Source organism: Tachyglossus aculeatus, chromosome 23, assembly GCF_015852505.1.
Source record: "Tachyglossus aculeatus isolate mTacAcu1 chromosome 23, mTacAcu1.pri, whole genome shotgun sequence".
NCBI classification, from domain to species: Eukaryota; Metazoa; Chordata; class Mammalia; order Monotremata; family Tachyglossidae; genus Tachyglossus; species Tachyglossus aculeatus.
Genome location: NC_052088.1, coordinates 5068155 through 5085828, shown reverse-complemented (window position 1 = coordinate 5085828; position 17674 = coordinate 5068155). Strand labels below are relative to the sequence as shown.

The window sequence follows — 17674 nt, the reverse complement described above, 5'->3', positions numbered from 1 at the left end:
CTCCCTCCTATCCCCACAGCATATATGTATATATCTGTGATTTATTATTTTTTACTTAGGCCTATTAATGTCTGTCTCCCCCTCTAGACTGTGAGTTCGTGGGCAGGGACTGTGTCTTTTGTTGTATTGTACTCTCCCAGATGCTTAGTACAGTGCTTTGCACACAGTAAGTACTCAATAAATACGATTGAATGAATGATTGAATACAGTGTTTATAATATTCCCAATTGACAGTGTTGTTGCAAAAAATGAGATGTGTGGCAGCATCTTGGAAGTTTAAAAATGAAAGTATAGTTAAAAGACAAGTTAGAGACTATGAAAGGTTATTCTCAATTATTAGTTTTAAGGGAGCATAGCTTTAAAGATGACTCTACTTCAAAGAATCGTTGCTAGTAGATTCATTCATTCAATCGTATTAAGCGCTTACTGTGTGCAGAGCACTGTACGAAGCGCTTGGGAAGTACAAATCGGCAACATATAGAGACGGTCCGTACCCAACAGCGGGCTCGCAGTCTAGAAGGGGAAGACAGAAAACAAAACGAGTAAACAGGTGTCAATACTATCAGAATAAATAGAATTATAGCTATATACACATCATTGATAAAATAAATCGAGTAATAAATATGTACAAATATATACAAAGTAGATAGGCTGATTAATGTGGATGTCTTGGGTATTTCCCCAAAAATTAATATTAGGTTAAGAAGCCAGTAGGGATTTGGAGTATCTTTTCACCTGGGCCTTTTGTTCTTGTATTTTTTATCTTGCCTTCTAAATTTGGGGGTTTTGTGGAAGGAGGAGAGGATTTCAGACAGTATATAATCCTAAATAAAGAATTAATTGGTGATATTTGAGTCCTTCCTCTGTGCGGAAAACTGTATTGAGTTCTTGGAAGAGTACAGTAAGTGAAAGACGTGGCCACTGCAGTCTGGGAGCTTAAAATCAAGTGGGGTTAGATAGGCAGATAAATGATCTCCTAAGGGGAATAGGAGGAAGAATAAGAATGTAACTGGTAATAGCAGGAGTATGGAAGTTTGAATAAATGTCGAGTACGTAGATTGATATATTGCCTCTGATCTATAAAACAACATATACATAAGTGCTTACCTAAATGCTAAAGTGGGTCTGTTGGGATGAGACATGGGGTAATGGGAATTGAGGAAGGCTTCTTGGAGGAGGAGGGCTTTTTAGAAGGACTTTAAAAATGGGGGAGGGAGTACCAGGCAGGGGCATAGTATGAGCAAGGGACTGGACATGGGAATGGCAAGAGTGAAGTTCAGGGATATGTCATGAAACAGCCACGCAGCGTGCCTCAAAACTACATGGGATGTATCGTGAATGGTTATATTGTGGGCTACATTTTTTCTGACATACCTGAAGTTTGTTAGGGTCCGTTCAAGAACCAGCCTTGACCCTCCTGCTCAGTAAAAATTACACAACGGATCCCTCTCCGCCACCTCCCTCTCCTCGTATATTTCTCCTTCCTTTTCCTAGGGCCTCTCCTATCCTACTGAACGGTGGAACTTGGCCTCTTCCTCATCTGCCTCCAAACACCCCTAAGCAACTACTATTTTTTTTTTTTACCTTTGTTCATGGCAACAGCAGTTACAGCCAGCAAATGTAGATCCGTCACGTTGCCCTGCTCCTCCCTACCTGCTCGCCCCAGCCAGGGGCAACAAGTGCTATCCGCATCCTCTCCCAGTCTCCATTGCCACAACTGAGGCTGGTTTGGGAAAGTGGGGCTACAAGTGGAAACTGGGGGGTGGAGGGGTACCGCAATGGGCATGACTGTGGTGAGGGAGGGTGAGGTACCTGCAAAGAGCTGGAGGAAAGCATGCTTGATCCGTTCGGTGGCCATGGCTTTTTCAGTGGTTGAGGAGACTTGGATATCATCATCAATCGTATTTATTGAGCGCTTACTGTGTGCAGAGCAACATAGAGACAGTCCCTACCCAATAGTGGGCTTGGATATCTTTGAAGGTGGAGGGAAAGGAGCCATCTGCAAGTGAGAAGTCCTCTAGACTGTAAGCTTGTTATGGGCAGGGAATGTATCTGCTAATTCTGTTGCATTATCCCCTCCCAAACGCTTAGTAGAGGACCCTGCCCATTGTAAGCGCTCAAGAAATGCCATTGATTGAGTGAGATGTGGAAGATCGTAAAGGAGCGAGGGAAGTATTTTGAAAAAGCGACAGAGACTGGATTCAGGGTCGTGGGGGAGGTAGATTTTAGGAGCAAGGAAGAGACCTCTTCTTGAGACAGTTGAGGAGGACTGCCAAGGTGGGAGTAGTAGAGAGGGATTTGGGGAAATTCAGACCTGATGGCTTATGTTTTACCCGTTGAGTAGCTGGCAAGATCATCAGGAGGGAGGTGGTGAGAGAGCAGATGTCACCCCGGGCGTAAGGAATGGGACGAGCATGGAAACCAGGGGGAGAGCCTTGAACGTAGGAGTGGTGAGAGGAGAGAGAGGGAAGGAATGGAGGAAAATACAAATTGTAAAAAGCTAATACACCACAGCAGTCAAATGAGCAACAACCAAAATAAAAAGTCCATTCACCAAGTTCAGGGTGCAAATAAAGGTGAATCGTTGTTGTAACAAGTTTGGCCTATTGTGACAACCTTGTAGAGTAAGAGGATTTTGTAAATCTATCCTAATTCTGCCTCAGTCCCTGTGAGTCGATTTTTGTGCATCAGTTTAGTGAATTGTCAGTATCTCCATTGTCCTGAGTGGAATAAAACATTTAAAATGTATGATCTAGATGACTTAGGCATTTAAAAATATCCATAGCTTCCCCCCGCCCCCCTCCTTCCCCTCACCTCTAGGGAATTTCCTGTCTCTCCTCTACAAATAATCAGTAGTGGGTAACTCATACCCACGTCTAGTTTGCTTATCTGTTGGTGTTATTAATAGGTAGATTTAGTGCAGATAGCTAAGCAAACACTCCATATTTACTAGTAATGTTACAGAAAAAGTGTTTCTCATGCAGATGTTTTATGTGAATCATCAAAATAAAGCTAAAATCATTTTGGGGGGAATTTAAACCTAACCTCTCAGGATTCAAAACAAACTAACATCCTCCCAGGATTAAATTTCTGAAATCTTCCGTCTCACTCTTCTTGGCTTCCCTTTTCCCCAGGTCATTATTGGTGTTTGTTTCATCATTGTTAAAAACCAATCCTGAGCCCTTTTTTCCTTCCTCACTAACTAGGGAAGCTCATCTTTTCCAAATCAATCAATCAATGGCGTTCATTGAGTGCTTCCTTCATGCGAAGCACTGATCTAAGCACTTGGGAGAGTACAGGGAAGCAGCGCGGCTCAGTGGAAAGAGCACAGGCTTGGGAGTCTGAGGTCATGGGTTCTAATCCCGGCTCCACCACATGTCTGCTGTGTGACCTTGGGCAAGTCGCTTCACTTCTCTGAGCCTGTTATCTCATCTGTAAAATGGGGATTAAGATTGTGAGCCCCACGTGGGACAACGTGATCACCTTGTATTTCCCCAGCGCTTAGAACAGTGCTTCACATCTAGTAAGCGCTTAACAAATGCCATCATTATTATTATTATGATTGCATTACAATAAAGTTGGTACACACGGATCTCTGCCCACAAGGCGCTTATACTGTAGATGGGGAATGAAGTACAGATAGGGGAAGTGGGAGAGTATAAACCAATAAATCGTATTAAGTGCTTACTGTATGCAGAGACTGTAATAGGTGCTCGGTACAAGGATATGAACATTGGTGCTGTGGGGCTGAGGGTGGGGTGACTATCATGTGCTTAAGGGGTACAGCTCTTAGAACAATGCTTTGCACATAGTAGTGCCTAGAACAGTGCTTTGCACGTAGTAAACGCTTAACCAATGCCATCATTATTATTATTATTATTCATCTGCATAGGTGATGCAGAGAAGGGAGTAGGGAATAGGGAGGATGAGGGCTTAGTCAGGGAAGGCCTCTTGGAAGAGGTGTGATTCTGGGAGGGTTTTGAAGGTGATGGAGAATGATGCTCATCCTTTCTAAACTAAATTTCTCCTTAACTGTGGGCCAGTGCTCCGGCACCGCCTAAACGTAAACTTATAGAAACAGAACTCGATATCTTCCTTCCCTTCTTCCCATCATGTTTTAATGACATTTGTTAAGTGCTTGCTCAGTGCTGGGGTAGAGATAAGCTAATCAGGTTGGATACAGTCCTGTCCCACATGGGGCTCACAGTCTTAATTCCCATTGTACAGATGAGGTCACTGAGGTTGGAGAAGTGAAGTGACTTGCCCAGGGTCACCCAGCAGACAAGTGGCGGAGCCGGAATTAGACTCCAGGTCCTTCTGATTCCCATTAGGTCGTGCTATTTCCCACCAGCCGTACTTACATCATTCATTCAGTCGTATTTATCGAGCACTTACTGTCTACAAAGCACTCTGCTAAGCGCTTGGGAGAGAACAGTACAACAGTTGCGACAGTATCAGCTCTGCCGATGGTCCAGTGGAATGGGCGTGACCGTGGGAATTGGGAGAAGTGGGTTCTAGTCGGTGGCGAGGTTTTCTGAGCGAAGAACCATTCCGTGAGGCGGACAGGCCCAGCAGGAATCCTGCAAAGCACCTGGTTAACGTGGCCGGCAAAGACTGCAATCATTATCCACCAAGGCAACGGCCTCCTAGGTTCCGATGTTTGGAGCAGCATGTCGGCATTACCCTGTGGTCCTTTTGGCCAAAAATGGAACTGGCGCGTGAAAACCTTTTGTGTGTATTTTGCAGTATACGCTGTGCTCCTTTCCACTCTCTGCCCCAAGCTGGAACACCACTGGTACGAGTGAGGGCATACAAATGGCACTGTGCCAACCAACAGAACTCCTCATTTCCTTAGACGGGTTCTTGGTCCCGAAGAGTCGAGACTAAGGCTCTTCCATCGTCTCTCTGCGGGAGACGCCGTGGTAAAAGGAAACCAACCTCAGTAGACGCCGTTGCGACCCCAGAGAATTGGATAAATAAATTCTTGGCATTTTGAACATTTCTGTCCTGCCAAGCTGATAACAGGGTGCCAACTTTTCGTTTGTACTTTCCAAGTGCTCTGCACACGGTAAGCGCTCAATAGATACGGTTGAATTTTGAGGGTGGGGGTGAAATTGGGGGGCGAGGTTTTAAAGGTCAGGGCATTGGGGGGTGGCCCTAGGAAGGGGCAGGGTTTTCAAAGGGCAGATCGTTGAGGGGGCAGAGTATTGGGATGAGAAGCAGCATGGTGTAGTGGGAGTTGGAACCCTTGAGGCCGCCGCAGCGATAGAATCCATGCGGTTCCTTGGGGTGCACGATCCGGGTTCAAACTCCCACCCCACGTGCCCCGTGAGGACTGTGGTGTCCGCGCCCGGCTCCCGCTTGTGCTGCACATTCGCCAACCCCTGTTTTGCGCTGGGAGAACTCAGCTCCAGAGAAGCAGCACGGCGTAGTGGAGAGAGCACGGGCCTGGAGTCAGAAGGTCATGGGTTCTAATCGCGGCGCCGCCACTCGTCCGCTGTGTGACCTTGGGCTTCACTTCTCTGGGCCTCAGTTCCCTCATCTGTAAGACGGGAATTGAGACTGCGAGCCTCACGTGGGACAGGGGTTGCGTCCAATCAATCAATCAATTGTATTTATTGAGCGCTTACTGTGCGCAGAACACTGTACCAAGCGCTTGGGAAGTACAAGTCGGCAACACACAGAGACAGTCCCTACCCAACAGCGGGCTCACAGTCTAGAAGGGGGAGACAGAGAACAAAACCAAACATACTAACAAAATAAAATAAATAGAATAGATATGTACAAGTAAGATACATAAATAAATAAATAGAGTAATAACCCGCCCCAGCACTTAGTACAATGCCTGGCACGTAGTAAACGCTTAACAGGTACTACAGTAATTAGTATTATTAAGAGTTGGTGCTGCCATTTTGGCTTCTACTCTCTTTTCCAAATCCAAGGGAGTTGTATTTATTGCGCACTTACTGTATGCAGAGCACTGTACTAAGCACTTGGGAGAGTATAATGTACCAGTCAACAGTTATTTCCTGCCCACAACGAGTTTGCAGTCTACAGCAGGAGACAGACATTAATATGAATAAATAAATTAGAGATATGTACATAAGTGATGTGGGGCTTGGAGGGGGCGGGGAATGGGCTGTTCCCCATCGTGCCCAATGGCCTCGCTCCCGCGTTGCCCCAGTAGGAAAGGATAAACTCAATCCAAAAGCAAAGCTGCTTTAATACTGAGCAAAGCGAAGCATCAAGGCAAAACAAACTTGAGCTCATCTTCCAGACTGTCAGCTCATCGTGGGCAGGGAGCTTGTCTACCGACTGTTATATTGTACTCTCCCAAGCGTTTAGTACAGTCCTCTGCACATAGCACTCAATAAATGCAATTGGTTGATGAAATTAGTGTAACTGAGCAGCTAATGTCATGGGCATGAGAGTTATGCCAGCCACTCCCTTGAGATTCATTCATTCATTCAATCATATTGAGCGCTTACTTTGTGCAGAGCACTGTACTAAGCGCTTGGAAAGTACAGAGATCTGGCACCAAGCTTATGATTTAGCCGAACACTCTTTGCAGCCTATTGTAGTCTTTCTCTGTTTATGGAGATCAGGGCACTTATTTCCTCTGAATCAAGATTTTGATTTTCACTGAAACCAAACTGTTTGATTTTTTGGTATTAGTCCACTTTTAAACACATGAGAAAACAATTGAGCACCCTAAGATAGAGGAGACTGCCAGTTAGAAATGCCTTCACGGGCCATGGTCTGTTTCCTGGGACTATTACGTATATATGTTTGTACATATTTATTACTCTATTTTATTTGTACATATCTATTCTATTTATTTTATTTTGTTAGTATGTTTGGTTTTGTTCTCTGTCTCCCCCTTTTAGACTGTGAGCCCACTGTTGGGTAGGGACTGTCTCTATATGTTGCCAATTTGTACTTCCCAAGCGCTTAGTACAGTGCTCTGCACTTAGTAAGCGCTCAATAAATACGATTGATGATGATGATGATGATGATTACATTGGAAGCTCACTGGAAGTTCAGCTTTTAGAGCTTTGTAGATATTATACTGAATTGTTGTCTGTTTTGAAGTGTATCCTGAACTGAAAGAAAACTGTGGCAGTAAATTTCAGGATTCTTTGAAATCGGCTGTTTCTTAAAGCGATAGGTGAGAGATGTTTTTCAGTGCCTCTCTGTAGACTGTAAGCTCCTTGTGGGCAGGGAACACCTTTACCAACTCTATTGTACCCTCATAAGTGCTTAGTACAGTGCTCTGCACACAATAAGAGCTCAGTAAATATTAATTGATTGGTATGTTGTGTATTTACTGGATTATTACACAGCTATGTGTTTATCTTTTTAGTATTCGATAACAGATTTAAACACATTTTTAAAATTTCATACCCTCCCAGTATATTGAGATTTCACTGGCTGTTTTATAAACTTGAGTTTTTTCAGACTGTAGTGTCACTTGGTTAGAAAAAGTTGAATAGCTTGCCATCAAGTAGATTTTTTTGAAGTGACTAACTTCTCCCTGGAATGAGCAGTTTCAGAGATTCTGATTGTTGAATGTTCACTTGAGATTTTGAAACCAAGTTGGTTCTTGGTGTTAGGAAGCACCTGGGCAAGAAACAATGGGAAAAATGATAATCTGGTTTTCCTTTGGCGTTTTGTTTCAAGACCTATATTGCTAAAATCAAAAGTCAATCGACTGGCATGGATTTTTCACTTTAGAACTACTATTACATGCAGATTTCAAGGAAGCTAAGAAAACTTGTTTTAAGCTTGTTAACTCTGGCTATTCAAAAATAAACAGAAACTGCACTCCAAGTTGATAACTTAGAACTGGAATTTAACTTCACACTTTGGATGTTTTTTTTTGTAGACACAAAGAAACCTGTGTGCGTAAAGCACATTGCTTTGTGTTGGTTCACTGAATTGCCTACATATTTCGGTGCCCTCATTTTGACTTAAATGTTTATCACAAGTGATATAAAGCTTCACTTCAGCAGTGTCTATGTTTAAAAGTTACTCATCTATGTACATTCCTGGAAATGTTAAAGAGATAATGCAGCCCTGCACACAAGTCTCAAACGTTTCCAGGCCACAAAAGCATTTCTAGCACACATGGATAGTACGCGGGCAGACTACCTCCTGAGGGCGAGGGCAAGTGGCTATTTGCGGTTGAAAGTAGGGTGCAGTGGTTAAATAAGACTTTTAATTTAAAATATATGCCTATTATTAATGTTATTAACATTAACAGACCAGATGCATATAAAAATCAGAACTGGAAAGGTCTTTTCCTCAGGGGAGTCTTGATAAGAAATTCCAAAAAAGCTCAAATATAGGAAAGGGAGAGAATACCTCTACCGCAGCACTGCAGAAGTCAGGATCACAAATTGCCCCTGATTCTTGTTCAGAGTAATAATCTGCAAAATATGACTTTTGATGGATCTGAAAGAGCAAAAAGGAGTTGATCAAAGCTCATTCGTGGGTCTCCCCTTCTGTTCTCCACCTATGCCTACTCCTCTGGAGAACTCATTTCGTCTCATGGCTTCAATTTATGAGGATGATTCCCAAATTTTCCTTTCCAGCCGTGACCCCTCTCCTCTTCAGTCTTGCCTTCTGCCATCAGGGTATCTCTACTTGGATGACTTACCCCTCTGGAACCCCTGAAACACACACATATACACAGACCTTAACCTGTCATAACAGAACTTCTCATTTTCCCACCTGAACCCTGCCCTCCCCCAACTTTCCTATTACTGTAGACAACACCATCATCCTTCCTGTCTCACAAGCCTGTAACCTTGACTCATCTCTCTCATTCAACTCACAGATTCAGTCTGTCACCAAGTCCTTACAACACAGCTAAAATCCATCCTTCTCCATCCATACTGCTACTACGCTGATCCAAGCACTTATATTATCCCACCTTGACTAATAATAATGCTTATGGTATTGGTTAAGCGCTTACTATGTGCCAGGCACTGTATTAAGCACTAGCAAATTAGGTTGGACAGTCCCACATGGGGTTCACAGTCTTAATCCCTATTTTTCAGATGAGGGAACAGAGGCCCAGAGACGTGAAGTGACTTGCCCAGGGTCGCACAGCTGACAAGCAGCGGAGTCTGGATTAGAACCCGTGACCTTTTGACTCTCAGGCCTGTGCTGTAGCCACTAGGCCATGCATTCACCTTCTTCCTGACCTAATTACCTGTGTCTCTCTCCAATCCAGTCCATACTTCACTCTGTTGCCCGGATCATTCTTATTAAAAAAAAAAGTTCACCCTGCATCTGCCCATTCTTCGAGACCCTCCCATCCACCTCTGCATCCAACAGAAACTCCTTACGCTGCGCTTTAGAGCACTGTCAGCTCGCCTGCGTATACTTATCTCACTCATTTCCTATTTTGGCCCAGTTTGTTCATTTGGCTTCTCAAACGCCGGCCTGTTCACTGCAGCTCATTCCCGACTATTTTGCCACCGACTTCTTGCCCTTGACCTCCCTCTTATCCTGAACTCTTTCTCCCTCCATATATGATGGACCACCACTCCCCCCGCTTTCACTGCCTCATAAAATCCCATCTCAAAGAGCCCTTCCTGGATTGATCCCACTTTTCCCCTCCTTCCTCTCCCTTCTGCTTCACCTGGCCCCCACCCTTTTATCGTATTTAAGTGCTCACTATGTGCCAGGGACTGTACTGTGCCCCGGGGTAGATACAAACTAGTCAGGTTGGACACTGTCTCAGTTCGACATGGGGCTCACAATCTTAATCCCTATTTTACGGAGGAGGTGACTGAGGCACAGAGAAGTTAAATGACTTGCCCAAGGTCACACAGCAGACAAGTGGCAGAGCCAGGATTAGAACCCAGGTCCTTCCTACTCCCAGAAGCAGCGTGGCTCAGTGGAAAGGGCCCGGGCTTGGGAGCCAGAGGTCATGGGTTCAAATCCCGACTCCACCAACTGTCAGCTGTATGGCTTTGGGCAAGTCACTTCACTTCTCTGTGCCTCACTTACCTCATCTGAAAAATGGGGATTAAAAACTGTGAGCCCCCCATGGGACAACCTGATCCCCTTGTAACCTCTCCAGCGCTTAGAACAGTGCTTTGCACATAGTAAGCACTTAACGGATACCATTATTATTATTATTATTATTACCTCTCCCTCAGCCCTACAGCACTTATGAACGTATCTGTAATTTATTTCTGTTAATGTCTGTCTCCCCCTCTATACTGTAAACACTGTGGGTAGGAAAGTTTTAGACTGTGAGCCCACTGTTGGGTAGGGACTGTCTCTATATGTTGCCAATTTATACTTCCCAAGCGCTTAGTACAGTGCTCTGCACACAGTAAGCGCTCAATAAATACGATTGATGATGATGAAAGGTGTCTACCAACTCTGTAGTAGCGTTCTCTCGCGGTCTTGTGCACAGAGTAGACACGCGGAGCCTGTGGGCTCAATCATCAAGTTGGGGTCAGTCAATTGCATTTGAGCGCTTGCTGTGTGCGGAGCACCGTACTAAGTGCTTGGGAGAATGCAGTGTAATAGATACATTTCCTGCCCACGCAAGCTTCCCGTCTAGAGAGGGATTTTACTGTAGACAACACCATCGTACAGTACAATAGAGAGGTAGTTGCGTGGATGTCTCTGGGAAAGCACACTCCACCCTTCAGTCACCTGTCGAGGAGCGTTACCTGGCTGTGTTGTGGGGGCAGGCCTGTAATGCAAAATAATGAGAACGGTTGCATTAAGCTGGACAGTAGTAATCATCAATCATCATCAATCGTATTTATTGAGCGCTTACTGTGTGCAGAGCACTGTACTAAGCGCTTGGGAAGTACAAGTTGGCAACATATAGAGACAGTCCCTACCCAACAGTGGGCTCACAGTCTAAAAGGGGGAGACGGAGAACAAAACCAAACATACTAACAAAATAAATAGAATAGATATGTACAAGTAAAATAAATAGAGTAATAAATATGTACAAACATATATACATATATACAGGTGCTGTGGGGAAGGGAAGGAGGTAAGATGGGGGGATGGAGAGGGGGACGAGGGGGAGAGGAAGGAAGGGGCTCAGTGTGGGAAGGCCTCCTGGAGGAGGTGAGCTCAGTAGGGCCTTGAAGGGAGGAAGAGAGCTAGCTTGGCGGATGCCGTAAGCAGTGTCATCTTCAAGAATGAAAGACAGTAATGCGTATCAGCCCTGTAGGCACCCGCACAACCCTCCTTTTAGAAGGCTCGTGAATTTCTTGGTTCGGCAGGGAGGGCTGTACTGAACAGAAGAGCTGAGGAGTACATGGGGCTGGCTCAGCAGGTGGGACGGGGAGTTGAGCCCACTCTCACACAGGATCCATGGTTTCGGGCGGTGTGGGATGCACTGAGGGGCTGTCTACCCCTGCCCCTCAGCCCTCCTCTCAGGAGCAATGAGGAGTGCTACCACGAGCAATCATCAGGCAGTGGCCTCAATGCCCTAATTGCTTATCTCCTTTCCCAAAGGTGAAAATTCTAGCGCCCCAGTTTTACATCCTTGTGCCTTGGAAGGTTGAACGGTAATGTTATGCTGTTTAGAGAAGTGGTTGTTGAGTGTTTTTCTGGCAGGGTGAGCAAAAATAAGGAAGCAATATATAATCCATGGTTTTCACAGGGTAGTTGAATGATTCATGTAAAGGAATTACTTTTAATTGGGCGTGTGTTGATGGTATCAGTAAGTTTAAATTTGGAATCCTTTGGGTTCCAGAGAACCAAAATTAGACTCTGAGAACAAGCCAGATTTTACCAGTTATAGCGACTGACTGCTTATTATTTTCTTCCTACTGTGCAGTCTCTCCCTTTCCCCCACTCCTCGCCCTCCCACTTCCTTTTCCCTTTCTGCTTCTCCCTCCCTCTTTTCTCTCCTCACTCCCCTCTCTCATCTCTTTCCAGTTTATGTAATGTTTCCTTTTTCCTAGGGTTACAACTTGTAACATAAAAAAAACCCAATTGTATTTATTGAGCAATTACTGTGTAGAGCACTGCACTAAGTGCTTGGAAGAATACAGTATAACAGAGTTGGTGGACACATTCCCTACCCATGAGATCAGTTGTTTATAATTTGCACTGCATAATTTGCAATGTATCTGCATAGGCACTTAGGAGCACTGGAGTCTTTGCCAATACTGAAACGCACTTCCCATTGAGAGAGAGGGCGAAGCCTCTGGCTTCTTTTCCAGGATGAGGAAAAGCGGAAGGAAAAACAAAGTAATATTACAGGCAACAAAAGTAATTTTTATTGTTGACAATAGCAGTAACACACAAAATAAAATATTCTTGTTAGTCCACATCTCCCTTCTCAAAAGCCTCCAACGGTTGTCATCCATCTCTGCGTCAAGCAGGTGTTGCTTAGTATTAGTTTTATTAATAATGTAATACTAATGGTGATGGTATTAAGTGCTTACTCTGTGCCAGGCACTAAGTGCTGGGGTAGATACAAGGTTATCAGGTTGTCCCACGTGGGGCTCACAGTCGTGATCCCCATTTTACAGATAAGGTAACTGAGGCACTGAGAAGTGAAGTGTCTGGCCCAAAGTCACACAGCTGACAAGGAATGGAGCCTCTTCCGCTAACCTCCTCACTGTGCCTCGTTCTCACCTGTCCCACCGTCGATCCCCAGCCCACATCCTTCCCATGGCCTAAATGCCTTCCCTTCACACATCTGAGAGAAGCAGCGTGGCTCAGTGGAAAGAGCCCGGGCTTTGGAGTCAGAGATCGTGGGTTCAAATCCCAGCTCCACCACTTGTCAGCTGTGTGACTTTGGGCAAGTCACTTAACTTCTCTGTGCCTCATTTACCTCATCTGGAAAATGGGGATGAAGACTGTGAGCCCCACATGGGACAACCTGATCACCTTGTAACCTCCCCAGCGCTTAGAACAGTGCTTTGCATAGAGTAAGCACTTAATAAATGCCATCATTATGATTATTATTATCTGCCAAACTAGCTCTCTTCCTCCCTTCAAAGCCCTACTGACAGCTGACCTCCTCCAGGAGGCCTTCCCAGACTGAGCCCCCTTTTTCCTCTCCTCCTCCCCATCGCCCCCCTCCCGCCTTCCCCTCCCCACAGTACTTGTATATATTCGTACAGATTTATTACTCTGTTTATTTTACTTGTACATGTTTACTATTCTATTTATTTTGTTAATGATGTGCATAGAGCTACAGTTCTACTTGTTCTGACGATTTTGACACCCGTCTACCTGTTTTGTTTGGTTGTCTGTCTCCCCCTTCCAGACTGTGAGCCCATTGTGGGGTAGGGACCGTCTCTATATGTTGCCGACTTGGACTTCCCAAGCGCTTAGTCCAGTGCTCTGCACACAGTAAGCGCTCAATAAATATGATTGGACGAATGAGTTAGAACCCGCGACGTCTAATTCCCAAGCCCAGGTCTTCCTACTATGCCTAAAATGGGGATTAAATCCTACCCCTTCCTAGACTGTGAGCCCCTTGTGGGACAGCAGCTGTGTTCAGACAATTTGCTTGTACCTTCTCCAGTGCCTAGAGCAGTGCTTGGCACATAGTAAGTGCTTAACAGGTACCATTTAAAAAAAAATCTTGCACACCGCCACTCTTCCCTTCTTCAACATTCTTCTCAAACTACATTTCCAAGAGGTCTTCCTTGAATAAGCCCCTTCTTCTCCTATTTTCCCTTCCTTCTGTGTCTTTCCTTCTGTGTGGCCTATGCACTTGCGTCCCCTTCTAGACCGTGAGCCCGTTGGTGGGTAGGGACCATCTCTGTATGTTGCCGATTTGTAATAATAATAATAATAGTAATATTGATAACATTTATTAAGCGCTTACTGTGTGCAAAGCACTGTTCTAAACGCTGGGGAGGTTACAAGGTGATCAGGTTGTCCCATGGGGCGCCCACAGTCTTCATCCTCATTTTACAGATGAGGGAACTGAGGCCCAGAGAAGTGAAGTGACTTGCCCAAAGTCACACAGTTGGCAATTGGCAGAGCTGGGATTTGAACCCCTGACCTCAGACTTGAAAGCCCATGCTCTTTCTACCGAGCCACGCTGCTTCTCTTGTACTTCCCAAGCGCTTAGTACAGTGCTTTGCACACAGTAAGCGCTCAATAAATACGATTGAATGAATGAATCTATAACCCCTAACCACCATTGTAGTACTTCTATGTACAAATCCATTTATAGTTTATCTTAATGTCTGTCACCCCGTTAATCTGTAAGCTCATTGTGGGCTGGGATCTTGTCTTCCCACTGTATTGTATTGCACTCTCCTAAGTACTTAATATAGGGCTCTGTACACCGCAAGTGCTCAATAAACATCATTAATTGATAAGTGATTACTATGTGCCACCCATTGTTCTAAGCCCCGGGATAGGTACGAAATAATCGGGTGGGACACAGTTCCTGTCCTCCATGGGATTTACAGGCAAAGTCGAAGGGAGAACAGATGCTTCACAAAAGAATTTTCAAATACTTTAAAGTCAAAATCCATAAGAAGGATAAAGACTAAAGCCTAACTACGTAGACTCAAAGATGAAATATGTCAGAGAAGCAGAGAGGAAAAGACTCTTCCAAAATGTCCAAATTGACATTTTTATCAAGCCAGTGATAGTGCAGCTGAAAAGGATGCATTATGACAGAACTGACAGGTACTAGTCTCTGCGGGGAAATACCCTGAAGGGAAATGCACGCAATTTAAAATTGAAGGAGACATCTCGTGTCTCAAACTACTGAAATGTAGAGGAACCCCATAATAGCAAATAGGTGCTTTAGAAGGTACTTAAGAAACAGCTGAGGCAGTGAACAGCCTTTGCAGAGCCGCTTTCTGCCCTAAACCTCAGTGTAGCCATCATACACCAGCTCTCTAAATAGTTTACAAACCCCACGCTGGGCCCCATGTTGCTCTCCCATTAGCTGTAGGGGTGTGGGCTTCTAGGGGATAATAATAATAATAATAATAATAATAATAATAATAATAATAATAATAATAATAATAATGGCATTTATTAAGCGCTTACTATGTGCAGGATAGATCTTGGGCTTCAGGGCCTCCAGACTGACGCACCATGGCCTGAGGTTTCTGGAGTTAAAAATGCTTTTGTTTTTTCCGTTTCTGTGAAGTTGTATTTAGTATCTGCAGTGCTTAGCAGGATATTTGCCTTTGCCTACTGCCTTCGTGGTCTTCACAAAGCATCTATTCAAGAAGAGCCACCCCTTTCCTGATAACCGCATTTCAGGAAATTGCTTCCTGCCACTCCAGCTACACAAGATCCTTTCCGTGTGGATTTTGCAACACTTCTTCTGCTGCTCGAGCTTCCAGCCCCCACTTTAGCTCACAGCACCTTGATTGCCGGAGTCTCTGCTATTATCTTTCCCCATTCATGTATTCCACGTAAAGCGCTTACTGTGTGCAGAGCACTGGACTAAGTGCTTGGGAAGTACAGATCACAGCGGTAAGCAGTAAGCGCTCAATAAATACGATTGAATGAATAAAGTGATTTGCCCAAGGTCACCGAGCAGAAAGTGGTGGAGCCAGAATAAGAACCCATGACCAGACTGAGCCTCCTTTTTCCTTTCCTCTTCCCCATCCCCCCGGCCCTACCTCTTTCCCCTCCCCGCAGCACCTGTGTATATGTTTGTACAGATTTATTACCTGATTTATTTTACTTGTACATATTTACTATTCTATTTATTTTGTCAGTGATGTGCATCTAGCTTTACTTCTATTTATTCTGAGGACTTGACACCTGTCCACATGTTTTGTTTGGTTATCTGTCTCCCCCTTCTAGACTGTGAGCCCGTTGTTGGGTAGGGACCGTCTCTAGATGTTGCCAACTTGGACTTCCCAAGCGCTTAGTACAGTGCTCTGCACACAGTAAGCGCTCAATAAATACGATTGAATGATTGAATGAATGAATGAAGAGGAGGCCTGTTAGTCTGGGAGACTGACAGTGTGGAGGAACCATGACATCAGTCTTCAGACCAAATCAAAGCCTGCAGAGGAGAAATTGCATCTATCCTTCTGAAGTTACTTAATGGTATTTATTGAACAGAGCACTTTACTAAACATTTAGGGGAATACCATGCAGCAGTGTTTGTAGACATGATCCTACTCGCAAAGAGCTTACAAATTAGAAGGGGAGACGGGCTTTAAAATAAATTACAGATAAGGGAAATGGCAGAGAATAAGAATAATAGTGAAATAAATGCTATGGAGTATTATCAAAGTGCTAAGGACATAGGTGACATGGAAGGGAGGGCTAGTCAGGAAAGGTCTCTTGAAAGAGATCTGATTTTAGAAGGACTTTGAAGGTAGTGGACTGTTGGATATGAAGAGAGAGGGACTCCAGTCTGGAGGGAGGATGTAGGCAAGGGGTTGGCGGTGAGAAACGTGAAACCAAGGTACAGTGAGTAGGTTGGCATTAGAAGAGCAAAATGTTTGGACTGGGATTTAGTAGGAAATCAGCGAGGTGAGGTTGGAGGGACAGAACTGTGCCTTAAGGACGATTCTGTTTGATGCAGAGATGGGTGGGCAACAATTGGAGATTTCTGAGGAGTAGAAAGATGTGGACTCATTTTTTTTTTTAGCAAAATGATCCAGGATGCAGAGAAAATGTAGAGACTGAGGAGGGGAAAGAAAGGAGGCAGGGAGGTCAGTGAGGAGGCTGATATAGTAGTTGAAGTGGGCTCTAAGTATTTGGGTCAGCCTGGTAGCAGTTTGGATAGAGAGGAAAGGGCAGACTCTAGAGATGTTGCAAAGATAGAACTGACAGGTTTTTGGTGACAGATTGAATTTGTGGGTTGAATGAGAAAGATGATAACGCCAAGGTTACAGGTTTATAATAATAATAATGGCATTTGTTAAGAGCTTACTATGTGCAAAGCACTGTTCTATGCGCTGGAGAGGATACAAGGTGATTGGGTTGTCCCACGCGGGGCTCACAGTTGAGGTAACTGAGGCACAGAGAAGTGAAGTGACTTGCCCAAAGTCACACAGCTGACCAGCGACGGAGCTGGGATTTAGCATGGCTCTGGAAAGAGCCTGGACTTTGGAGTCAGAGGTCAGGGGTTCAAATCCCGGCTCCACCAGTTGTCAGCTGTGTGACTTTGGGCAGGTCACTTAGCTTCTCTGGGCCTCAGTTACCTCATCTGTAAAATGGGGATGAAGACTGTGAGCCCCCAGTGGGACAACCTGATCACCTTGTAACCTCCCCAGCGCTTAGAACAGCGATTTGCACATAGTAAACACTTAATAAATGCCATTATTATTGTTATTATTATTTGAACCCACGACTTCTGACTCCCAAGCCTGTGCTCTTTCCACTGAGCCACGCTGTTATCATCATCATCATCAATCGTATTTATTGAGCGCTTACTGTGTACAGAGCACTGTACTAAGCGCTTGGGAAATACAAGTTGGTACCATATAGAGACAGTCCCTACCCAGCAGTGGGCTCACAGTCTAAAAGGGGGAGACAGAGAACAAAACCAAACATACTAACAAAATAAAATAAATAGAATAGATATGTAGATATATGTATATATGTAAATGTAGAATAGATATGTATAAGTAAAATAAATATGCTGTTATAGGTTTATGACACAGGGAGAATGGTGGTGGTCTGCAATATCCACTCTGGAGTAACCATAGGCCGATTGACCCGGCAC

At 44.5% G+C, this 17674-nt stretch overlaps 1 protein-coding gene across 1 annotated transcript in view; it reads left to right on the top strand.

Annotated features, from left to right (window-relative positions):
• MPP5 (membrane palmitoylated protein 5) overlaps positions 1–17674 on the top strand; it is a 149073-nt gene that overhangs the window by 6661 nt on the left and 124738 nt on the right. The window lies entirely within an intron of this gene.